At 37.0% G+C, this 27,260-nt stretch overlaps 1 long non-coding RNA gene across 2 annotated transcripts in view; it reads left to right on the top strand.

The window, feature by feature from the left end:
* The window catches only part of LOC109499778, a 607,757-nt gene that overhangs the window by 136,281 nt on the left and 444,216 nt on the right, over positions 1–27,260 (top strand). Inside the window, exon 1 of one of the 2 annotated variants that reach the window (XR_006598033.1) lies at positions 7,349–13,110. The exons of the other annotated variant lie outside the window; for it this stretch is intronic. This is a non-coding gene — a long non-coding RNA (uncharacterized LOC109499778). Of the gene's footprint in view, positions 1–7,348; positions 13,111–27,260 lie in introns of those variants that run through there. 2 annotated transcript variants of the gene reach the window in all.

Genomic DNA, 27,260 nt, shown 5'->3' on the forward strand with positions numbered 1-27,260 from the left:
TACTTAATAAAGAGTAATGGTCATAAAGATGCTCATTGGACTGGAGAGAAGAATGGATAAACTCAGTTAGAACTTCAACAAAGAGATAGAAAATATAAAAAAGAATCAATCAGAGTTGAAGGATACAATAACTGATATGAAATATATACTAGAGGGAGTCAAGAGTAGAGGATGCAGAAGAATGGATCAATCTGGAAGCTATCTGGAAGACAGGGTGTGAAAAGCACCCAAATTGAATAGCAAAAAGAAAAAAGGTATGGGCACCTGGGTGGCTCAGTTGGTTAATCGTCTGACTTTGGCTCAGGTCATGATCTCGCAGTCCTGAGTTTAAGCTCTGCATTGGGCTCTGTGCTGACAGCTCAGAGCTTGGACCTTCTTTGGATTCTGTGTCTCCCTCTCTTTCTCTGACTTCCCCACTCTCTCTCTCTCTCTCTCTCTCTCTTTCTTTCAAAAATAAATAAACATTAAAAAAATTAAAAAAAAAGAAAAATGGTAAAAAAATTAGGATAGGTTAATGGATCCCTTGGGCAACATCAAACAAACAAACAAACAAACAAACAAACAAACAAACACCTGTATTATAAGGGTCCCTGAAGGAGAAGAGAGAGAGAGAGAAGAGCAGAAAACTTGTTTCAAGAGATAATAGCTGAAAATTTTCCTAACCTGGGGAAGGAAACAGATATCCATGTTCAGGAAGAAAAGAGAGTTCCAAACAAGATGGACCCAAGGAGATCTAAATATAGTAATTAAAACGTCAAAGATTAAAAATAAAGAGAATTTTTAAAGCAGCAGGGCTTAAACTCAAGGACCGTGAGATCATAACAAAAGCTAAAGCAGTTTGCCACCACTGATGATAAAGGGATTTCTTTAAGTGGAAAAGAAAAGGCCATAACTAGAAGCAAGAACATTTATAAGAGGAAAAATTTCATGAGTAAAAGCAAACATACAGTAAAAGTAGTAGAGCAATTACTTATAATGCTAATCTGAAGGTTAAAGGACAAAAATAGTAAAATTGATTACATCTAAAAATTTGTTAAGGGGACTCACAAAATAAAAAGATGTAAAACATAACAATACAAATGTGGAAGGGGGAGTAAAAATGGAATTCTTTTAGAATGTATTTGAACTTAAGTGACCATTAACTTAATATAGACTGCTATATACTTAAGTTGTTATATTATATAACAAATATATAACAAATATTAACAGACATAAAGGGAGAAGCTGACACTAATACGACAATAATAGGGGATTTTAACACCTACTTACATCAATGGATAGATCATCTAGGCAGACAATCAATAAGGAAACGATGTCTTTGAATGATACATTAAACCAGATGGGCTTAACCGATATATGCAGAACATGCTCTCCCCAAACAAAAGAAACATTCTTTTCAAGTGCACATGGAATATTCTCCAGGATAAATCACATGTTAAGTCACAAAGCAAGTCTTAATGAATTTAAGAAGATTGAGATCATATCAAGCATCGTTTCCAGCCATGGTATGAAACAAAAAGAATCAATCACAAGAAATAACTAGAAAGAACTCAGGAGGCTAAATAACATGCTACTAAACAACCAGTAGGTCAATGAAGAAATCAAACAGGAAACAAAAAACACATGGAGACAAATAAAAATGAAAACACAATGGTAAAAAATCTCTGAAATGCAATGAAAGCATTTCTAAGAGGGAAGTTTATAGCAATTCAGGTCTACCTCAAAAACAACAAAAATCTCACTTCAATAATCTAAACTTAAAGCTCAAGGAACTAGAAAAAGAAGAACAAATAAAGCCCAAAGTTAGTAGAAGGAATGAACTAGTAAGTAGTAAATACCAGAGTGGAAATAAATGAGAAAAGAACAATAGAAAAATTTAATAAAAACAAGAGCTGGTTCTTTGAAAAGATCAACTAAATTGATAAACCTTTAGACAGACTCATGAAGAAAAAAAGAGAAAGGACCCAAATAAGTAAAATCAGAATGAAAAAGGAGAAGAGAAATAACAACCAGTATCACAGAAATACAAAAGATTATAAGAGACTACTACAAAAAAATTGTATGCCAACAAATTGGACAACCTAGAAGAAATGGACAAATTCCTGGAAACATGCAATCTTTTAAAACGGAATTAGGAAGAAACAGAAAATATGAATCAATTGTGAGTAATAAAATTGAAGTGGTAATCAAAAAACTCCCAACAAACAAAAGTTTAGGACCAGATGGATTCACAGGTGAATTCTACCAAACATTTAATGAAGAGTTAATACCTACTTTCCTCAAGCTATTCCAAAAAGTAGAAGAGGAAGGAAAGCTTCCAAATACATTCTACAATGCCAGCATTAACCTGATACCAAAACCAGACAAAACACTACAAAAAAAGTGAACCACAGGCCAATATCCCTGATGAATAGAAATGCAAAAATCCTTGACAAAATGTTAACAAGCTGCATTCAACAATACATTAAAAGGATCATTCACCATGATCAGGTGGGGTTTATTCCAGGGATGCAAGGATAGTTCAGTATTTGCAAATTAATGTGATACACCACATTAACAGAATGAAGACTAAAAATCACATGATCATCTTAATAGATGCAGAAAAAGCATTGACAAAACTCAACATCTGTTCATGGTAAAAACTCAACAAAAGTAGGTTTAGTGGGAACATACCTCAACATAAAAAGGTCATATATGACAAACTCACAGCTAACATTATACTCAGTAGTGAAAAACTGAGAGCTTTAACAAGACAAGGATGTCCACTCTTTCCACTTTAAAAAAATTTTTTTTTAACGTTTATTTATTTTTGAGACAGAGAGAGATAGCATGAACGGGGGAGGGTCAGAGAGAGGGAGACACAGAATCCGAAACAGGCTCCAGGCTCTGAGCTGTCAGCACAGAGCCCGACGCGGGGCTCGAACCCACGGACCGCGAGATCATGACCTGCGCCGAAGTCGGCTGCTTAACCGACTGAGCCACCCAGGCGCCCATCTTTCCACTTTTATTCAACATAGTACTGGAAGTCCTAGCCATAGAAATCCGAAAAGAAAAATAGGAAAAGTTCTTTGAATTAGAAAGGAAGAAGTAAAACTGTCCCTATTTGCAGATGACATCATATTGTATATAGAAGAACTAAAGACTCCACCAAAAAAACTGTTACAAGTAATAAATGAATTCAGTAAAGTTGCAGGATACAAAATTAATATATAGAAATTTGTTGTGTTTCTATACACTAATAATGAAGTAGCAGAAAAAGAAATTAAGAAACAATTCCATTTATAATTATACCCAAATTAATAAAATACCTCGTAATAAATTTACTCAAGGAGATTAAAGACCTGTACTATGAAAACTATAAAACACTGATTAAAGAACTTGAAGATGACACAAATTAAAAGATATACCGAGCTCATGGGTTGGAAGAATTAGTTTTGTTAAAATGTCCATACTAGTCAAAGCAATCTAAAGGTATAATGCAATCCCTATCAAAATACCAAGAGTAGTTTTTACTGAACTGGATTGTTTACTGAACAATCTTGAGAAAGAAGAACAAAGCTGGAATTATCACAATCCCAGATTTCAAGGTATACTACAAAACTATAGTAATCAAAATGGTATGTTACTGGCGCAAAAATAGACATGAGATCAATGGAACAGAATAGAGAGCCTAGAAATAAACCCATGCTTATATGGTCAATCTATAAAAAAAGGCAAGAATATACAATGGGGAAAAATCTCTTTAATAAATGGTGCTGGAAAAACTGGACAGCAATATGCAAAGGAATGAAGCTGGACCACATTCTTACACCATGCACAAAAATAAACTCAAAATGGATTAAAGATCTACATGTGAGACCAGAAACCATAAAACTCCTAGAAGAAAACATAGGCAATAATTTATTGGATATTGGCCTTAGCAACATTTGTTTGATTTGTGACCCAGTGTGTAATCTATTCAGGAGAATGTTTCATGTGCACTAGAAAAGAATGTGTATTGTGCTGCTTTAGGATGAAATATTCTAATATATCTGTTAAGTCTATCTGGTCAACTGTGTCTTTCAAAGCTATTGTTTCCATGTTGATTTTCTACTTATATGATATGTCTATTGCTGCAAGTGACAGTTCACTATTACTATTGTATTGTTATCAATGAATTTCTTTATGTTTGTTATTAATTGATTTATATATGTGGGTGTTTCAAGTTGGGGGCATAAATATTTACAGTTGTTAGATCTTACTGAATAGATCCCTTTATTATGATATAGTGCCTTATTCACCTCTTGTTACAGTCTTTGGTTTAAAATCTAGTTTGTTTGATATAAGTATCCAGTCTGGCTTTCTTTTGATGTCTATTAGCAGGATAGATGGTTCTCCACTATGGTGAATCATGATCAGTAAAGATCAAAGAGGTTTTTGCCTGCTTTCTCCTCGAGGATTTTGATGCCTTCCTGTCTTACATTTAGGTCTTTCATCCATTTTGAGTTTATTTTTGTGCATGGTGTAAGAAAGTGGTCCAGGTTTATTTTTTCTGCATGTTGCTGTCCCGTTTTCCCAGCACCACTGGCTGAAGAGACTGTCTTTATTCCATTGGGTAGTATTTCCTGCTTTGTCAAAGATTAGTTGGCCATATGTCTGTGGGTCCATTTCTGGGTTCTCTATTCTGTTCCATTGATCTGATTGTCTGTTCTTGTGCCAGTACCATACGGTCTTGATGATTACAGCTTTGTAGTATAGCTTGAAGTCTGGCATTGTGATGCCTCCTGCTTTTATTTTCTTTTTCAAGATTGCTTTGGCTATTCGGGGTCTTTTCTGATTCTATACAAATTTTAGGATTATTTGTTCTAGCTCTGTGAAGAATGCTGGTGTAACTTTGATAGGGATTGCATTGAATATGTAGATTGCTTTGGGTAGTATTGACATTTTAACAATATTTGTTCTTCCTATCCAGGAGCATGGAATCTTTTTCCATTTTTTTGTGTCTTCTTCAATTTCTTTCATAAGCTATCTATAGTTTTCAGCATATAGATTTTTCACCTCTTTGGTTAGATTTATTCCTAGGTATTTTATGTTTTTTTGTGCAACTGTAAATGGGATCGATTCCTTGATTTCTCTTTCTGTCACTTCATTGTTGGTGTATAGGAATGCAACCAATTTCTGTGTGTTGATTTTATATCCTACAACTGTGCTGAATTCATGAATCAATTCTAGCAGTTTTTTTGTGGAATCTTTAGGGTTTTCTATATAGAGTATCATGTCATCTGCGAAGAGTGCAAGTTTGACCTCCTCTGGACAATTAGCATGCCATTTATTTCTTTGTGTTTTCTGATTGCAGAGGCTAAGACTTCCAATACTATGTTGAATGACGGTGGTGAGAGTGGACATCCCTGTCTTGTTCCTGACCTTAGGGGGAAAGCTCTCAGTTTTTCCCCATTGAGGATGATATTATTGTTGGGTTGTTCACATATGGCTTTTATGATCTCGAGGTATGCTCCTTATATCCCTACTTTCTTGAGAGTTTTTACCAAGAAAGGATGCTGTATTTTTGTCAAATGCTTTCTCTGCATCTATTGAGAGGATCATATGGTTCTTGTCCTTTCTTTTATTGATGTGATGAATCATGTTAATTGTTTTGCGGATATTGAACCAGCCCTGCATCCCAGATATAAATCCCACTTTGTCGTGGTGAATAATTTTTTTAATGTATTGTTGGATCTGTTGGCTAGTATCTTGTTGAGTATTTTTGCATCCATGTTCATCAGGGAAATTGGTCTATAGTTCTCCTTTTTAGTGGGGTCTCTGTCTGGTTTTGGAATCAAGGTAATGCTGGCTTCATAGAAAGAGTTAGGAAGTTTTCCTTCCATTTCTATTTTTTGGAACAGTTTCAAGAGAATAGGTGTTCACTCTTCCTTAAATGTTTGGTAGAAATTCCCCTGGAAAGCCATCTGGTCCTGGACTCTTGTTTTTTGGGATATTTTTGATTGCTAATTTGATTTCCTTACTGGTTATGGGTCTGTTAAAATTTTCTATTTCTTCCTGTTTCAGTTTTGGTAGTGTATATGTTTCTAGGAATTTGTCCATTTCTTCCAGATTGCCCATTTTATTGGCATATAATTGCTCACAGTATTCTCTTATTACTGTTTTTATTTCTGCTGTGTTGGTTGTGATCTCTCCTCTTTCATTATTGATTTTATTTATTTGGGTTCTTTTCTTTTTCTTCTTGATCAATTTTGTATCAATTGTGTATCACTTTTGTTAATTCTTTCAAAGAACCAGCTTCTGGTTTCATTGATCTGTTCTATTGTTATTTTTTTTTTTTTGGTTTCAATAGCATTAATTTCTGCTCTAATCTTTATTATTTCCTGTCTTCTGCTGGTTTTGGGTTTTATTTGCTGTTCTTCTTCCAGCTCCTTAAAGCATAAGGTTAGGTTGTGTATCTGAGATCTTTCTTCCTTCTTTAGGAAGGCCTGGATTGCTATATACTTTCCTCTTACGATTGCCTTTGCTGCATATTTGGGGGTACTTTTTAGTGTAGGTCCACAGTCCTCTGTTATCTTACCCCACATATCTTATAAAAGAACTGCTGAGGATGGCTAGGGTGGCCTAAGGCTTATTTTAATTGAGTTGGGAGTCTTGGCAAAACAGATGCTTCCTGGCTAACCCCCACTCAACTGCTAGGGCATATAGTGGCACACAATAGTGCCATTGTGTGCCATTATATGCCCTAACAGTTGAGTATTAATTAACACAGAACACTTAATATATTGCATTTCCTCTTAGAATATTCTCTCAATTCTTGAAGTATACTGGTATCTCGAGATGTTTATTTGCTACAGATTGGCTGCCACTTATCACTCTTAGGCTCATTCCCACCCCTACCCCCCCTCAGCAGAGGCTGTTGCATTTTCACTAGCTGATTTTATTAGTTTGTCTGTCCTTAGTTGTGACCCAGGGGAAAATGGATTGTTTTCAATATGCTGAAAGCATTCCTAATTTTCTCTGGGTGAGTGTCCACATGTAGCTTCCAATTCGAACAGTGATGGGATAATACATTGTTAATTATGGTGGAAATTTGAAATTGTGGTATTTGTGGAATTAAAATAGAGAGAAACTCCATATAGAGAATATATATCATTTTTCCTCAGACATTATTATTTCAATCTTTAAAAAAATTTTTTTAAAAATGTGTATTTATTTTTGAGACAGAGAGACAGGGACAGAGTATGAGCAGGGGTGAGGCAGAGAGAGAGGGAGACACAGAATCCAAAGCAGGCTCCAGGCTCTGAGCTGTCAGCAGAGATCCAGACATGGAGTTGCAACTCATGAACCATGAGATCATGACCTGAGCTGAAGTTGGGTGCTTAACCCACTGAGCTACCCAAGCATCACCATTATTTGATTTTTCATCAAGTGTTTCTTGTTCTCTTCTATATTGGTTATGGTTTATACAGATGGTTTATTCAGTCATTTTGTTTTCATCTGTGGCTCAAGGACATCTTGGCATTTGCTTCTATTTTCCACTAATGCCGCATATTGCTATTACTAAGTTTATAGTCTAAGCTTTTGTTTGGGCAAATGATCTGATTTTTCAATAGAGTAGGATTCAGTGCCACTAATATACTTTAAAATAACATTTTAAAATTGCCTTTTTCCCCCTACTTAGACGTTTAGTTGCTTTACCAACATACAATTTCTTATGGATAAGATTTCCATTTAACACCATGATTTAGATTAAATTACTTTCTTAAAATCACATCACTCCCATAGTCTACTTAGTTTTCTAATTCCCATATGTTCCACTATTGCTGAAGCAACTTCATCTATATAACGTGACTGAAGAGTCAGCCTTCATTCACAACACAGCACAATCTGTTAAAGTGGTAAATATTACCCATTTCTATTATTAGAGCTGAAATGGAATTTTCTCTTGCTGCATTTTCAAGATGTGACATAATTAGATAGCAAACATAGAAAAGTCAGAAATAGTGGAAGCTAACGGATGTCATCAGTACCAGGGAAGCTTGAATTCAGCCTGTCTTGCTTGGCTCCTGACTCGTTCACACAACGCCCCCAGGCCATCTCATTCTCTGTTTGAATTATAGGGTGCTATGTGAGCTTTGCAGGTACTGGGGTAAGGAAGCGTGAAGCAAGGTTTCCAATTCTATATTGGTTTTCAGACTGAATGAGAACAGGGAAATTCTCGCTTGATGTTTCAATTCCCTTCAGCTTCCTACAGACACCCTTTCCCAGCTCTGAGAAGTAGCTGAGTAGTTCTTCATTTTATCTGGAGAGGCTTCTGACTTCTCCCTTCTTTATTAACTACAAATCAGAATTGTAAACAAACAAATAACTGTCCTTGTTGCAGAATTGTTATTGTAATTAGTGCAGTATACAATTCCTGGCAGAAATGAGAAATGAGGGTGGAATGGGTGAATGTGTGTGTGTGTGTGTGTGTGTGTGTGTGTGTGTGTGTGTGTGTGTAGACCTCACAAAAGTGATTGAAGAAGGAACTGGGCTAACTGGAGAAAACCTAAAATGAATCATTTTTTTAAACAAAAACTTATAAGAGCTTTATAGTTAAAAATCAAACTTACCCGGGGCCTAAGAGTTTATTAAGGGAAAACTTTTATATCTTCAACAGGGCTATTAACATTGTAGTGTACCAGCTAATGCCTACATTGAGTGCATCAGTGGAATTAAACTCAGGTCCCCTGACTTTCAAGTTGTGCATTAATCACTGATGCTGCATGGTCTGGCTTATCTCATTCCTTAAATAGTTTCCTACTCTTTATGTTATTATTAGGTCATAGTATATTGAGAATTCTAGGTAAACTTAATAGGGTAGCATGACTTGATTTGTTTTAATAAACTTTAGATAAAATTGCTGGTTTCTCTAGACTGGTATGATTTGCAATTCCCCATGAAAATCTTCCTTTTGACTCATACATTTTGGAGTTAGGAAAGATGCAAAACTCTTGTTTTCCTTATAAGGTGTATGTGGGTAGTGAAAAGAGGCCTGAATAGACTTTCATGAGCCAAACCTTCTCATAGACCTTTGCCCATAATGAACCTTCTGACCTCAGGTGGATTATGTAATCTCTCAGCAACCTGTTTCTATCATATGCATAATTATAGGGGATGGAATTTATGATCTTTCTTTATGATTTTGGTATGGCTGAAAATCCATAAGATCTGAACAAGAAACACCATTGGAGTTCTGTATGTTTGGCATTGTTCTTTGACTTACTTTGTGAGTGAATAACAGGAACACCAAAGATTTTTCATTTCTTTGTTGATGCTCAACAAACCATGTTGAGATTATGTCTCTTTTGGTAGGAAGAGGAATGACTAAATGAGTGATTTCTTTATTTGTTGAGATGTTCCCAGCATGTTAACCACACATGACAGTAACCTTTTCAAATTGTCTCTGTCTTTCTTGGTGACAAAGTGACTTCATTTTATAGGTAGTTCACAGGTATCTCAGAGGCCTCTGGAGCAACCATTAGTAAAAAGACATGATGACTCCTTTCTAGATCTGATGTATAAGGGTTTGTATTCCCAGCTCTTTTCCAGAGTTTAGGGCAATGATCAAATCAAACATTTTATGTGTGGTTATAAGAACTCACCTATAAAAGTATACACTAATATCTGAGAATGCTTGTATTGTTGCTAGGTAAATGATTCCCTACCTTAAACCTTCCTCGTTGCACAAAAATGTTTTGACCAAAAGTGTTCATATCTTGAGCTTGATTCAGACCTAGTCTAAGATGAAACTTTCAAGGATGAATAATGATGTGACAGATTGTTGTATTTACTGGATGCTTGTTACATGCCAGGCACTGTGTACTGTATGTTCATTACTATTTATAGGCATTATCTCATCTTAATGTTTAACAACAGTCTTATGAAAGAAGGACTAATATTGTGCCTATTTTGTAGATAATGTGACTGAGGCTCTGAGGGATTACATGACTTCTCCAGCTTCGACTCAATTAGGAAGTGTTGGAACTAGAACTCAAATCCATGTCAGCTTGACCAAAAAAGTTTGTTTTCACCAATACTGCACAATTTTATCTCACCAGGTCATCTTTCTTCTGCCCAGGAACAAATTCCCTCACTGTCAGCAGGTGATACCTTAAGTGCAAAGATACTTTCTCTAACACAGACATACTTTGATGGACATGTATTCCTGCCCTATTGATTATTCTGAAATTTTCCTTCTGGTGGAGAACCACTGAAAAATACTTGAGAAGTCACATATTCCTATTTACATAGAGACATTGCTATTTCTTAAATTCAAGGAAATTCCTCCAAATTTAAATGAACATCTTTCTTCCCTTTGAAAACAAAAGTGCCTCTCAGCCAACAAATGAGTGAAAAAAGACCCCAACAGGTCTTTTAATTCGCAGATGCTTGAAATAAGTGAAGATCAAAAGGTTTTTTGCAGACTGCTTTTCCCTCTGGGAGACATTTGAGCATGTTAAGAATAAGCATCACTTAAAAAAATTAATAAAACAAGTTGGATTTTAAATATGTTCCAAAAAATAGGTTTGCACAAATATTGTGCCATCTTGTGCTGTTCATCTTATGCTTTTAGACACCCAATGAATAGTTCTTTCCTACATCCAACCCGTGCTGTTTGTACATACAGACTTTTGTAGAACATCTTAATTTAACCAGAAAGATCATTACCATGCAACACATTTATATATTGCAGAAAGCCCCACAAAAAGGTATCTGTGTCCTTGCAGATAAGAATGTTCCCATTTAGATTAACTGAAAGAAAAACAAGCCTAACAATAGATGTTGCCTTTAAAAAATAAATAATCTGATTTTCAAATAACATCCCAAAGCCACTATGGGAATAGCTGTCATTCTGTCAAATAGAGTTGGCCTAGTTTGCAGTGGAGCATCTTAAATGGCAAGGGCCAAATGCGTGTTTAAAATTCCCAGTTGAGTTGTTTCTTCTGGAGGCATATGGACTGTCTGACCATCTCTTTCACTAAGATTACAGTCAGTATCTTCTGTTTTGTTTTTTGGAATTACTTACATCCAACTAGGACCATCTTTAGATAAAACTATGAAGGAGATAAGGCTTGTTTAAAGTATCCCCTAATCTACCTTTTAGCATCCTCCTCTGGGAAGCTTGTTGTGTGCCCCACTTCTGAGAGGGAGTACCTGGTTTATTGCCTGTCACTCTAGCTGATGACCCCAGTATACTCTGTTTAACCACCACCACTCACATCTTTGCTCCCCACACATGTTCTGGAACATCCCTTTCACCTTGTCTTTCATTTGTGCTTACCTGACTGAGTTCCATTTTCCCAGGGTGATTTGAGGCTAATGTGATAAAGTAATGACTGATATTGGGTGAGCAAAACATTAGCATTTAAATAGGGACCTTCTGGAGGAGATGCACTTAACAAGGAAGAGGTCTTCAGAAGGAGCAATTTCAGACATTATGACAGGACCAGGTCAGAGATAATTTTGTCAGATGGGGCCTTGAGGTTATGAGCAGGGGCAGCCCTAGTTTCTAGCCTTTCTCTCAGTCAGGATTTCAAACATTTATGGCAGGATCCCAACAGCTTTTACAGGACTTTTGACATAAGTACTTTGACCCAAGAACATTTCCCCCTGCTCCTTGACAGGCTCCACCTTTCCTCCTTCAGAGAAGTATACTGTTCTTGAAGCAATTGAAAATAGAACCTCTCTAGCAGTTGGCAAGGAAACATGAGTATAAACGTGGCAAATGAACATTTTCAAAAGGCCCTAAATCCAGGGCCTCTGCATCCCATAGCTCCAGGGTGCTATCCACATAGAATCACAATGATCCTTGTCTCCTGGAGATCTGAACACAGAAGGCTGTGCAGGAATCCTGATTTGTGCTTGGGGCTCCTGAACAGAAAGAAGTGCGTTCTACTCAGCCTAATCAGGACTACGGATAAGTTTTTACTCTCCCTTTTTCTGTAGGTGCAATGTAAGTATCCTGATTTAGGGCTCAGTGCTTCACCATCATCCTTTTACCCCCTGAAATACTGAGAAAGTAAGAGGTTGCTACATGAACCACAAACTACAAGGGGTGCTTTGGGACCATTTAACAAGTCTGCCTAAAGAATACCTGTATGAAAGGGGCACTGACTTAAGGCTGGTTACTTTATTATCTTTATTAATATATTCAATGTCCTCTCCCTGGTTCTTTGGATAAAGATGATGGGTGAGACATCTGTTCCAAAGCTGTTCCATTGAATGGCGATTTTGATGACTTAATGCCTTTTCAGACTTCTGCTGCCACTGCTGTTCTTTGGTTTTGATTTTCAAGCAGCTGAATGGAATCTCTAAGCCTTCCATTATGTCTGCCTTTTTTTTTTTAATTCTGAGGAAATAATTCAGAACACGTCAAGGACAAATGCTTGAGTTATAGAAACATTTTTTATTACCATTATTATTACAAAGCAACCCAAAAGATCCTTTAATTTCTTTGATTGTTTAAAGTAGCTCTGTAGAAACATGACGTCTTAGATGTGAAGAGAGTTTATAATTGAGCACAAGTCTGAATGCCCGGACAATGTAGTGGGTTGCTGGGATTCCCAGGGACTCTGGAAAGTGAAAGAGGTCAGTAAAAGTTTATCAGAATTTGATAGCAGCCTCCATACAAACATCCAGATAAAACTACAGCCAGTTACTATGTATGGCTTATTATGCACACACCCCCCAACTCCTCAAATTCTGTGGAGATTTAAATCTTTCATCTAGAATAAAGATTTGTAGCATAATGACCCGATTTAGCTACAAAGAAGAAATAAATCTGACAGCTGGGACCAGAAGAAGTATTAATCTCCAAAGTTCACGTGAGTCTTTGTTTCCCCCTTTCAGTTTTTATGCAGCAGGGGCAAAAAAAAGAGTGAGCAACTCTGTTTGTATTTCAGTTCAAATTACATTGCTTGGAAGAAAAAGGACAGGGAAACGGGGAGTGGGTGTTAGACAGAGTTGAAAGAAAGATTTTCCATTCTTTACAGACAGAGTAACCGACAGGAAAGTGAAGAGATGGAGCTGAGCTAGTCCGTGCCATGGTCTGTCCAGGGCTGCAGAGAGAAGCAGGTGGATAAGAAGGTATTCAGCAGAGGAGCACCGTGGGCACCTGGATATGGTTTCAGTTTACCCAGGCATACTTTAGTGGAACATTTCACTATGTGAAGTCAGAAACTGAATGGATAATTATTCTACTTTTCAGGTTCAGGTTTGACCCCTGTCACACACTGACCCCAGGTGAAGACAGAGCCCACTCCCTAGTTGACCAAAGGGTGGGCTCTGATCTAAGCCCTCTGAAGCAACCTTGGCTTCTGGATATATGACCTCTTCAATTAGCTTTCTCTGTGTTTTATATATATGGAGAGTTTTGGCTCATTTCTCCACTTCTGCCTTTGCTCGCTGTGAAAACACATTATAAAATATAATCGTCTGCGAGTGATTCTAACAATTCTAACTGACTGGCTATTATGTAAGAGAAAAATCATACAGTTTTAAAGAACTTTAACTTTTGAAAGTGAAGTGAGTACCACACGCTGCAAGAGAGTGTATTGATTTAATGGTCACACATAATCCTGTAAAATTAGTCATGAAACAGACACTAATTTTAAAGAATAGTGCTGCTATTAAAATGTATCTCTGCACAGCTGTAGGGCAAACAGATTTGATTCCCCCAGGGGGAAACTGAGAGGTCTGTACAATTTTTGCCAGTCTCTGAACTTACTATGTGTGTTAGTGACAGTTTGAATACTTCAGGTCACATGACTTGGATTCCTAAGCAAATTCTCTAGGATCCCAAAGAAATAAGCAATAAATTGCCCTCCTGTGTTTTTAGTTAACTTCCTTTAGATCTCATTGAGCCAAGAGTCAAATCCACAATGAGTAAATGTGTTGAGCATTGTCAGAGAGCTGTATTAATGTACAAAGGCCCACTTTAAAGGTCATAAAGTATTTCTCTCACATGGGTGATGAATAGCAGTTTGGAATTTCCTTGGCTCTGTTATACTGTGTACTGAGGTGATGGTAACGTTCATCATGGACAGCCTGTCTTGGCTCATTTGACTAAATGAAAGGCTAAGAATTGAATTCTCTGCTTATGGCAGGGTCTTATAGATAAATCATGAGATTTTCTCTAATGATGTTTGCAAAGGATCAGTTTTAACATTAGAAGCTATGGCTACCAGTTGTAACAAGTGTTCAAAATGGAGGTTTGATCTAAGTGAAACTGTTACAATTTCATCCAAGACCTGTATGACTAGAATAGGAAATCTAACCCATAGGGCTACCAGATGTCATAGGGCAGTACTTTGAAGGTATAGGTTAGGATTTAAAATCTTATTGGTAAACTGTAAAAGTAGAAAAAAGCAGAGGAGGTCTGGTAATGACAAGATCATAGTATCAAATCTGTAGAGAAAAAAATTTGTACAAAGATCAGATAGGAAATAACAGCTGGTATACATTACCAGCAGAAAACAATTTGCACACTTGTCTAATTATTTTCTGTTTTGTTGTTCCATCGTTTTATAATTTAGCATGCTGTCTGGTAAGCCTTCTTCCAAGCCAGCTGGTGGCCCAAACTTATAAGGAATTTGCTTATTTCCCCATCTCTGCTTTTGAAGCAAAGGTTGTTTTGAGGTAGGGCTGTGAGAATCCAAATCCTGCAAAATGACAGCTCACAGTGAAAGGTAAAGAAGGCTGATGCTATAGAATCTCCCATTATGAAGCAGCCTGGGGCTATTTAATGTAGGGGCAAATGGCCTACACATCTAATAGTCATGAGGTTACTACTATATTAAAGCATAGAACAATAATTAATTATTTTTACAGTGCGAACACAAAGTCATCATGAAAATGTGAAATGTTCAGTAAAAGTTTGGGCTCTTAAGAGAGTAAATATATCTGCGTAGAACTTATTCTCTAATGACCCTGGATAAATGCACTGACTTTGCAGTCTATTATTACTATTATTTTTTCATAGATAATACAAAAGTAAAGTTTAGGATAGCTCTGACACAAACAATCATACACCTTAAAGTAGTAGGGACTAAACTGATAATTAAAAAAATTTTTTTTAAATATGAAATTTATTGTCCAATTGGTTTCCATACAACACCCACTGCTCATCTCAACAGGTGCCCTCCTCAATACCCATCACCCACCCTCCCCTCCCTCCCACCCCCCGTCAACCCTCAGTTTGTTCTCAGTTTTTAAGAGTCTCTAATGTTTTGGCTCCCTCCCTCTCTAACCTCTTTTTTTTTCTTCCCCTTCCCCATGGTCTTCTTAAACTGATAATTTTGAAGGCAGAAGTAGTTAGATGGCTTTAGATGTTTTAAGTGTTTCCTATCTTTGTCACTTCCATCTTTATATGGCAAATTTAAAAATTTAAAGCATGCACAGAAAATGAGAGAAAAAATAACTTCCTGTTTATTGTACTGATATGTTGAATAAAAAAATAGGTAAAAATGATTCTCTCAGCTGGTTAAGTGATTTCCAACTTGTGTCATCTCCTTCAAATGTGACCTTTTCCATAGTTTCTGATAGGATAAATAATCTTGGAACCTCATTTTGAAACAAGTATTTCAAGCAAAATAGAAAAAAAAAAACCCACTCTAGGATAACTATTTTAAAAATCTTGATCTGTATGGTTTGCTGTTGGAAGCAGTTCCTCACTTTAGGGAAAACCAACCAGTCATACACATCCATGAATAAGCTGCAGCAGCATGGTATCACGTTGAATATAGCAAATGTTAGTGACCATTCACAGTGGCAATTATAAATAGCTCTTAGTAACTCTTGTGCTCTCTGTGCAAACAGTTTGTTAGATTAGGACCAAGTGTGTTGGTGACATGAGTCAAGAAAAATGGGATGTGCATTCTAACACAAGGGAGCCTTCTCCAGACCATTACAGAGAAAGAACACTATTTTTCTTTGGCTTTAGCACAAACTTGTCTTTGACAAAATAACCAAAAGAACTTCAAATCCCAGCTAACTGAAAGCCAAAGAAATAAAAGTTCACTACTGCCCCTATATTTTGGCAGTTTCCTTGTTCCATCTTCATAGCGTAGATTCTATTATCAGAATTAAAGCCTTCCTTTGTTCTGAATCAAGGACTTGGAACTGTGCACTGGGTCAAAAATGTAAGCTAATTCCACCTGCTGTCTTTCATCTTGTTGAAAATTGCTAATGAATACCCATATTCCTTCTCTTACGATGGAGTTAAATCCTGATAAACCCATTGTAGGTTGAAAATATTGTAAGTCAAAAATACTTTTAGTATACCTAACCTACCAAACATCATAGCTTAGCCTAGCCTACCTTAAACATACTCAGAACATTTAGCCTACAGTTGGACAAAACCATAGAACACAAAGCCTATTTTATAATAAAATATTGAATATCTCATGTCATTTATTGAACACTCTACTGAAGGTGAAAACAGAACGGTTGTATGGATACAAAATGGTTGTGTGTTGGTGGTTTACCCTTGTGATTATGTTGCTGACTGGGACCTGCAGCTTGCTGCTACGGCCCAGCATCACAAAAGAATATAATACCACATGCTGCTAGCCTGGGAAAAGATCAAAATTCAAAGTAGGGCTTCTGCTGAATGTGTATCACTTTTACACCTTTGTAAAACTGAAAAACCAGAATTCAAACCATCTTAAGTAGGGAACTATCTGTATTCTTTAAATATTGAGTGATCGTAATCTAAGTTTTTTTTTTTTTTTAATGTTTATTTATTTTTGAGAGAGAGAGAGAGAGAGAGCGTGTGGGTACAAGTGGGGAGAGGCAAAGAGAGAAGGAGACACAGAATCCAAAGCAGGCTCCAGGCTCTGAGCTGTCAGCACAGAGCCCATTGCGGAGTTTGAACCTGCAAACCATGAGATCATAACCTGAGCTGAAGTCAGACACACAACTGACTGAGCCACCCAGACGCCCCTTGAGCGATCTTAATCTAATCTAGTACAGAGTGTGTTTTCAAAGTGGTAGGTTGTTAGATACTGATAATGGGGTCCTTATAAAATAAACACTGGAGTAACAGAGCTAGTTTTTTTTCCTTTATGTGCTCTGCAGGCACCAGTTCTTTATGAGTATTCAATAAATATTAAGTAATTAGGTTTATAGCTATGGAAGCACAGCCAAAGGCTAAGTGGGTTTTCAAGGTTGTAAAACATGTTAGCAAGGAAACCTGGGATTGAAATTAAGAGTTTTTAGCCTCTTCCTGGGGCTTGGGTCACTATGTCCCTCTATTTTCTTAATCACGTATAACCATTGGGTTCCTTAGCAAGTCCTAATCCAGAGCTCAGTTAGGCAAAATTTGGCAACCTCCAGGCAATGTTCTATTTTTCAATGGGAGAACATATTTACTTCCAGCTGGATCACATCAAGACAAGCCATTTCTCTTATAGCTCCATTCTTGCCAAAAGACTGGAAAATAACTTATTAGTGAGTCTAACATGTCAAGAGCCACAACAACAGCTGCACTGAATATAGCACACACAGGATGACTGGATGCTGTGAAACTGGGTTGACTGAAACCAATGCAATGATAATTCCAGGCCTCACTTTGATCTTTCCAAGTGGAGGGCAAGTCAGAAGGAAACTAATGCCTACATGATCAGATTGACTAAGCTTTCCATTTGCGTTATCCTTGTAACCTTTGTGTATGTACTACTTGAGATCATATTTAAATTAATAATAGAGGCTTATGACTGAATCTTATTTTTAGGACCTGTCTATAGTTCACATTTCAAGATTTTTAATTAGGTCAAATAGCATATTGGGAATATAAACTCAGTTTAAAAATATATGTATATTAGTTAATAAATTCAAATATTCTATAAGATCAAAGTGAAACAAGTTCAAATAGTACACTATTTGTAATATGCACTGCCATCACACTGCTGAATGTTTGGTGATTTAATGAATTGAGTAACTTAGAATTTATATCATTTACTAAATATACATAAGTGGTACAGTTTTCATACAATGATAATTGCTTTTCAGCCAGCTGGCAATAGCATTTATGGAAAATCTTCAGTGTCCTGGACAAAAGTAAAGAATGAAGAGGGAAAAATTCCAATACTTTACTATTTCATTTTTTTTTTTTTTTAGAAATTGTTGTTGCTTGTTTAACAAAAAGATTTAAAAGTAGAAAGTAAATGCTGCACCCAATCACGTAAGTGCTTACATTCAAACTTTTATAGTTTAGAATAGGAAAATCTATTACCTATTATTAAAATTTGAATTTATTTCTAATTTGGTCCAATTATGGGAACTACTATACATCTTCTCAACAGTGTTTCAGTGGCATACACACAGTCTGACTGTTGGGCAGACATTTAGAAATATTTATTGAAATATAATGATTCATATTTGTGTGCCATATAAGCACTAGTCCTGGATGTATTGTATAGCTAAACTAATTATAATATAAATAAATAAAAAGAAATTAAAATTCCAAAATAATTTTTGATGGCCTAGTAATGTAAGTAGTTTTGATTTTAATTATTATTGAAAGACAAAAAGAGAAATTAACTGCAGTAATAATAGTATAACAAAATAAATGAATGCTATTATCTAATAGATGTTGTACTTTATGCACACTGTCTCATTGAATAGTACAGTAACCCAATGAATACTCTTAATGATTTTTTAGGTGATAAAACAAAGTGCCAAAGAGAGTAATATCACTTAACTAGAAACTGACAGGGACAGGCTTTGAGCTCAACCCAGTATGACTCTAAAACCTTTTTAATGCTCTCCTGTGTTAAATGTTGACAGATATTAGAGAGGTGGATTCCAGTTTGGAGCATGACATATATATCAGAATGAAAGCTTTCATTTTATTATTAAGCACCAGTGTATTTAATAAGTTAGAGTAGATGTTATTTGCTCACTCATTTGCCTGAAAGATGAGTAGAAGGAAGATGAAGTACAGAAACAATATCTATATGAGTCTTATTCTAGTTTTATTCTTAAAAGTACACAGATGCCGGTGGGTACTTATTTTGTAAATTTGTTTTCTGAATATGTGCCATTAAACTCTAGCACCCCTTTCATTGAAAAAAAAGTATGGCTGTATTTATATATCTTATAGAAATACTTTGGAGTTTAAAGGTTATCCCCCAAAAGTGTGATTTTAAGATTGATAATAAATGACTATACTAATTTTGGGTTGCTTTGTACAATATTGAGAGGATCTTGAAGAAGAAATGAAAAGCCCTGCATAGCAACTCTTAATATGTTTATTTTTTTTTTCAGTTAAAGGTAGAGCATTGCCTGGAAATTACAGCTTTTTTAAAGCTTGTCTATTAAGTGAAAATGCCTGAAAAATTATTTGTCATGAAGGAAGACTGCAAGGATAGCAAATGAGTTTCAATTCTATTGCCAACTCCAGTTCATTAATAGTTGCTCTCTGGAAAAGCATTGTGTTGAGAAGGATTCTGAGTCTATGTCTGAGCTCAGGAAAGAAGGCTGTGACCTATTAATGATGTGTACCATGGGTGAAAGATTTGGGCATGATCATATGTGCGCCTTATATTACTTTGCTCGACCAATGTTTTTTTTTCTCCCTCTACTAATTTATCATGTTCTCATTAGATATGAGATCACTGGAGACAGAGACAATGGTTACTTCATTTTATAGGGTGATCAATTGTCCTGCCTTGGTAGGGTTTGATGGGTTTTCCAGGATATGGGAATTTCAGTGCTAAAATGGGTAGAGTCTTAGGCAATTGGTAACCCTAATTTTTTTTGTGTGGGGGAGGGAGCTGTAAATACTCTTTTAAAAAATTGTTAAAAAACATTTTTAAAGTTTTTATTTAAATTACAGTTAGTTAACATACAGTGTAATATTAGTTTCAGGTATACAATATAGTGATTCAACTATCATCCATTTTTAAAAATTTTTATTTATTTTTAAAAATTTTTTTAAAAAAATTATTCATTTTTGAGAGAAAATGAGCCAAGGAGAGGCAGAAAGAGAGGAAGACACAGAATCTAAAGTAGGCTCCAGGCTCTGAGATGTCAGCACAGAGCCTGACATGGGGCTCGAACTCACGAACTGTGAGATCATGACCTTAGCTGAAGTTGGACGCTTAACCAATTGAGCTACCCAGGTGCCCCCGTCATCCTATTTTTAAAAACTATAGCTGAACCTTGAGCAACATGGGATTGAACTGCACAGGTTCACTTATATATGGACTTTTAAAAAATGAATACAGCACAGTACTGTAAATGTATTTTCTCTTCCTTATGAGTTTCTTAATAACATTTTTTCTCTAGCTTTATTGTAAGAATACAGTGTATAATACATATACAAAATATGTGTTAATCTACTGTTTATGTTATCAGTAAGGCTTCTGGTCAAGAGTAAGTTAAAGTAGTTAAGTTTTGGGAGAGTCAAAAGGTATATGAGAATTTTCAACCACATGAGTGGGTGGTGCCCCAAACCCTTGAATTGTTCAAGAGCCAATTGTATTTATTTTGAAATAATTATAGGCTCATAGCAAGTTGCAAAAAATAGTACAAAATCTCATATACTCCTCCCTTAGCTTCTTCCAATGGTGACATCTACTAGAGCTATATTGTAATACATACCCTACTTTTGTATACCTGTCAGTGTCAAGTGTCTATAGAGACACTCAGCAAAGAAAAAAGATCCATTGATGGATATGTGGATAAATGAATACTGGTATCAGATGAGACGTTCTCTATCTGTATTATTACTAGCTATATTCACCTCCTTTCCATAAAGAAAGTGTTCCCGAAGCTTAGAAATTATCCATAGATGGGGTGCCTGGGTGGCTCAGTCGGTTGGGCTTCCGACTTCAGCTCAGGTCATGATCTCAGGGTCTGTGACTTCGAGCCCCATGTTGGGCTCTGAGCTGACAGCTTAGAGCCCGGAGCTGCTTGGAATTCTGTGTTTCCCTCTCTCTCTGTCCCTCACCTGCTCATGCTCTGTTCCTGTCTCTTTGAAAAATAAATAAACATTAAAAATTTTTTTAAAAAATTGTGCAAAGACTGCATAAGAATCACTTCATTTAGCACAGGAAATGTGGGGAAAACATAAAATCCTTTTTAAACTGGCCTGTGCACAAAGGAAGTTGGGATTATAAAATGGACATGGAACTGTGACCTTTAAAAGAAAGGCCTGGCACAGTGGCTCAAATCTCAGTTCAATAATGCAAAACGGGGTTTTCTTCAATTTGTATGTAGGCAGTTGAAAACATACATCCTAGTAGATTTGAAAGTACACTCAGTATGGTATAGTGTACTATGTAGTATAGAAGATAGAAGCAGAGAGAAGATGGCATCTTTGAGGGTGCTAGTGAATCAAGGTTCAGTGTGATATGGACAGATAGTGGAATTTTCTTATCTTGGTAGGAGTTAAGTAGACTGCAAGTGATCTGGGATGCTTTTTGCAGAGTACAGTCATATATTTGTTTTGGTCTTTAGAAAATCTCAGTTTGGAAATTATCCATGTAGGAATAGCACGAGTCAGTAATTTAAACTTACGGCAAAATCGTAGTTTTGTTTCTCTGAAACCATCATGTGCAAACACATGCACACAAAAACCATCCAGGAGACTTTAGTGCTATAGGCAAAGTTTGCTTGAAACTTAGAGCATCTAAAAAATGTGTTGTAAGAAAATTGATCACTTTTCTCCTTTTTCTGTTGATATTTAATTTTGAGCTCCTTTATCTAACTTCCAAGCTCATCCTGGTTCTCATTCAAAACCCAAATCCATATCCCTTGGATCTTGAGACTTATTCTATCTTGTCTTTGACCTCACAATGCCCTTTGACCTCTAGTATTATTCATCTTTGCCTTTAATTTTCCTTTTTAATTTGTTTCCCTGCATTTTATCTTCTCTGTTCACCTCCCCATAGTTGCTGCAGGGAGAGCCATGTAAATCATTTTATTATAGGCCTTTCTCTTCATTGTGTGATTAAACTTCCTTTGAAGTCTATGAAATTGGACACTAAATGACCTGTAAGAAATTAAAGGGTACTGGATTTCATTATACTGGTGCCCAAAAGATAGTCCTTTAAACTGATTAGGAGAAATTTTGCCTTCCATTAATAGACTGAAATCAAAGTTGTCTGTGTGTTCCTAACAAATAGGTTAAAGTCTAGTCTTTCTTCTTAGAATTCTATATATGTCATATCTTTCCATATCTAATGCTTGGATCAGGGCAGAGGGTGAAGAAAGACAAATGAAGGGGCATCAAACCTTCTCACTAGCTCTATCAAACAGGTCACTGGGTCTAGCTGCTGGGCATCTTGCTCCAGAGAAGGGGGAAGCAAAAGAAAATTATCCCAGCTAGTCCCGTGTGAGGGAGCAAAGCTGCACAAAAGGGAAAAATACATGTTTGCTCACATTGTGTCCACACATGCACTAGTGTGATTGAAGTTAACTGAAATCAAAGCCAAAGAGAGTAAGACACACTTCACGAATGTTTTCACTTCTGTAATTCCATTCTGTGTTCTGGCTAGTTGTGGTGCTGAAATTCAGGCAGCTGCAGTTTTTTAGCCTGGTATTTTCCTCACCTTCCAGATCCCCACTGGCATAACATTCCTTAGTGATTGATGGGACTAGATGCCCTGCATCTGGGGGGTGAGGGGTGGCCCGCCTGCAGGGGGTTCCTGTATCAGGAGCATACACAAGTGGCTTGCCTGCCTCTACACTCCTGGGGGAGCTGGGGTTCCCAGCTTCCTTTGTGTGAAAGGAAAGAATAGAGCTGATTTACGGAGTAAATAAAATATCAGAGGAAGTAGAGAGGCTAGCTGTTACTTATAGCTAAGAGAGATTTATGAGATTACATAGTAACTGAACCTAAACTTTAAGCTGTAGTCATTATGGTCTACATAGTTCCATACCTCATTAGAGGGAAAAATGTGGAGAATGGAGAACACTAAGTCCTTCTTCTGTTAAAGAAATGTTTCTGGTCTTGGTGCAGATGTGATCCACAATCAAAAGAACATTCTACATTTTTTATAGCATCTTTCCATAGCAGGTTTCACTAGAGACTGTAAATCTTACTCTAACAGAGTTGAATGGAAAATCCTCTATTTTATGTTTGGAGAAACTGAGGCTCAGAGGCAGCCAGCACTTTAAGGTGTACATAAGAAGCAAATGGCTGAGGCAAGAGCACCTGGAACTTTTATTTTATTTCTAGTCTGTTTTTACCTCTCAAAAAATTCAGTGAATAAGAAAAGAGAAAAAAAAGCCTTACTGGATTCATTGATATGCCAGGCAGCACCCCACGTTCAATTCCATTTCAAAAGCTTTTCCCCCTATAGCAGTGATAGATTCCACAAGTCTTGGAGCAAGTTAAGGGACTGAAGGGTGCTTGTGGGTACAGTGAGCTATTTTGAGTGTGCTTTTGGAAAACTGAAATTACTGGAGCCAAATCTGCCAAGGCTCAATGTTACACTTGTTTTATAAGGAGAAGGATTCATGTAAATCCAGAGGTATGTGGCTCAAGAAGTGGACAAAATTAGAGGCAGTCTGATCTACATACTAACATGGTCTTGCACGCTAAAGCCTTGCTACTCAAAGTGTGGTTTCTGTACTAGCATCAGCATCATCTGAGTGCTTGTTAGAAATGCAGAGCCTTGGGGCACCTGGGTGGCCCAGTCCGTTTGGCCTCTGACTTCGGCTCCGGTCATGATCTCACGGTTTGTAAGTTCCAGCCCCGCATCGGGCTCTGTGCTGACAACTCAGAGCCTGGAGCCTGCTTTGGATTCTGTGTCTCCCTCTCTCTTTGCCTCTCCCCAACTTGTGCTGGCGCGCTCACGCTCTGTCTCTCAAAAATAAATAAACGTTGGGGCGCCTGGGTGGGGCAGTCGGTTAAGCGTCCGACTTCAGCCAGGTCACGATCTCGCGGTCCGTGAGTTCGAGCCCCGCGCCAGGCTCTGGGCTGATGGCTCAGAGCCTGGAGCCTGTTTCCGATTCTATGTCTCCCTCTCTCTCTGCCCCTCCCCCGTTCATGCTCTGTCTCTCTCTGTCCCAAAAATAAACGTTGAAAAAAAAATAAATAAATAAACGTTAAAAAAAAAAAACCCAAATGCAGAGCCTCAGGTTCCATCTCAGACATACTGAGTCAGAACATGCTTTGTAAACAAGATCCTGAGGATTTGTACGCACATTAAAATTTAAGGAGTGTTATGCTGGCTGGCACTAAGGAACGGATCAGACCTGGGCAGGACAGATGAGATTCTGGTGTTGACTCGGTGTTGTGAATGTAGATTTGAGACGCGTAGTGAAGAGCACGGATGCTAAGTAGGATGACCCAGGTGAGTACTTGTGAGCGTTCACAGAATCCAATAGGAAAAGAGAAGGGAAGAATAGTCAGCCAGTGATGCACAGGGACTTGGAAATGGGCAAGTTTGAGAGCATCTTCCTGGAGCCAGCCAGCAAGTACTGGGGGTAGGGGAAGAGATAAGTGAGGAGAGAGTTAGAGGAGGTAAGAGGAGAAAGACAGCTCCCAGAAGATAGCATAGAGAATGAGGGTTGTTTTGTCTGAAAGAAAGCCATGCTTGGAAAACTAGGCAAACTGAAGAGGTTGAGGGGGATCCGTGGTTAGAAGGTTTTTGTTGATAAAACCCATATACTGATACAGTGGAACAAGCAGTGTCAGACCTTCTCTAGGGTGGTCCCATCTATATTTAACAGGAATTTTCCTTAAGGCAGATGGATCCTTGGTTTGGCCTCTAACAGTGGCATTTTTAAGTCATGTTGACTTCTTTGCTTCCATTCCATTTAACCAAGAAATTAGTTTCTTGGGCATATTGTTACTGCATCTGACAATAATTAACATTTATTTATTTGTTTGTTTGTTTGTTTGTTTGTAATTAACATTTTAAATGAGCACTGGAAATGTATGAATAAATAGGAAGCTGTTAAATTACAGGCCGAGCTTTTGGCATTACAGGCCAATTTACAGTCTAGCTTCTGACATTGTGCTCGCTAAAATTACAAATGTTAATTTATAAGGAAGATTTTGTTTCAGAAGCAATTAAAAAAATTGGTCCTAAGCTTACTTAAATCCAACCTCCTCATCCCCGGAATAGAATTAGTCATATTTGAAATTAGTAACCGAAAACTTAATCCTAACCCTACATCTGGCACTTCAGTTCTTATGATTGCACTCAGTTTCAGATAGAGAAATGTATGCATTAAGCCTGATCTCATTTTACACACTATTTTGTAAGCTTTCTTTATCTGGAAATAGAAGACCAATTTAGTCTTTGGGCAGTGTTAATTATAAACCAGACTCAAGCACCGTGCTTGCCTTTGTAGGATGAGGAGACGTAAAGTTTCTTTGGAGGCTGGATTCTTTTAATGAGATAAGTACAGGGCTGTTTCTATTTGTAACTAAGTTGTTTAAGGAGAAAAAAAGCCTTTGAATTCCACAGATGAGCCCCAGGCTAGAAAGCACAGACATAGCATTGTCTTCTGCGCACTCTGACCCCCAAGGAGCAGTCTTTTTGAATGAATAAAGGCTCAACTTCTTGTAAAAGTGACCATGATTAATACATATCATACAAATCTGTAATACTCCACCTTATTTGCTAAAGGGAAATTCCAAGGGATAGACTGAGTAGGAGTCTATAGAGCCATGTAGCTGCTGCTGAGTACTGATAAAACTCTGCAAGTTGTTCAGCACATGAGGGAACAGTTCTTAGCAAATACAGTGCTAATTAAGCATCAAGTTATCTAATAAAAAGGATGGGTATATTTTGAAGGAGGTGAGCAGGAGTGGGGAAAGAACAGAAAGTTCATATAGGATGAAGTTCGTAATCTATACTTAAATAATCCGTTCTGGATTCATCACCAATTTTTGAGAGGAGAAGGGTCAACTATGTCTACAGATCACTGCTTTTTCTGCTCAGTGGTGGAGTTAGTTGTAGAGTTAGGATATCCATGTATCCAGACTTGGTCATAAACAGACATTTTATAATAATCTAATTAATTTAGCTACTTTGTCACTTTTAATTTTCGTTTCCATAAAGAGGAAGGAGAGTTGCTGAAGATGTAGGCAGAACTGATGACACTCAGTAAAGAGAAGCTCTGCATGATGAGATTTTTGTTTGGCTCTGGCTATAATCTACTCATTCTTTTCCTTCGCTCTTTTGGAAAAGACAATGCTAAAACATTTGTATTTACTGTGTAACAATTGCTACCGTTTATTGAGCACTTAATATGCACTAAGTCCTTAATGTGTATGTTAAGGGCAAACAACTTGTAAGAGGTGGAGTTAGCACTCAAACCCTGATTTATTTGTGACCAGAGACTGTGCTCCTAACATCCATGCTAGTCTGTGTATCATAGAACAAAGACTTTGGGCTTTTCAACTGAAACATACCATTTAAATAAGAATGATTACACTTTCCGATATAATTAGGTTGTTCCTTATTGTCCTCCATCTATAAATTGAAGTATTTCCTGTCATCTAGTAGATTTTCTCACATGGTAGGCCTACTTATGTTCCCTTGTGGTCTCTAAATTCTCTTTCCCATATACTCTAGTAAAACAAACCTCTCTTGGGTCCATTAAGTTTCTCTTCTTTTATTTTTTCTACTCTGCCCTCCCTTCATTTTCCCACATCAAACTAGACACTAAATGAGAGCGTAGATGTGAAAGTGTATTGAAAAGTTAGGAGGAAATCAAACATAAAGCATTATGATTATGTCTGAAACAGATGTATTCTACATCTGCTCAACAAAACTACCCCTCTCTCTCCAATCAAGACACTCAGCAAAAATCTTTCTGGAAATCCAGAAGGAAATTCCAGAAGGCACAAAGGCTATGAATCAGGCACATGAGCTGCCAAGTCAGTCAGTGTCAAGACAGGTTATGTGTGTAAGTACACCTTAAACCTAATGAAGGCCAGTTTCTAGGGAAAGGTTGTGAAGAAATTTTGGAGGAGAGTTAAGTACTGTATCACCTGAAAGCTGTTCCATGACCAAGAGGTTAAAGAGCCTTCTTTTGCCAAGAGAAATGAGTAGTCTCAATATGACAGCATATAGATTAGCTAAAACAGGGTGAATGAGGAAATTAAAAAGTTACACAAAAAAGAATAAAAGGCTCAGGAGTTCTGTTTCAAGAAGAAGCAATACACAGTTTGTGTTTGTTTGTTTGTTTGTTTTTAAGAAAAATTGGTTGCTAAAACCAAAGCTCTCTCTTGGTTTGTATACTGGATACCACAACTAGTTTGGGAATAA

Source organism: Felis catus, chromosome B2 (assembly GCF_018350175.1).
Source record: "Felis catus isolate Fca126 chromosome B2, F.catus_Fca126_mat1.0, whole genome shotgun sequence".
NCBI classification, from domain to species: Eukaryota; Metazoa; Chordata; class Mammalia; order Carnivora; family Felidae; genus Felis; species Felis catus.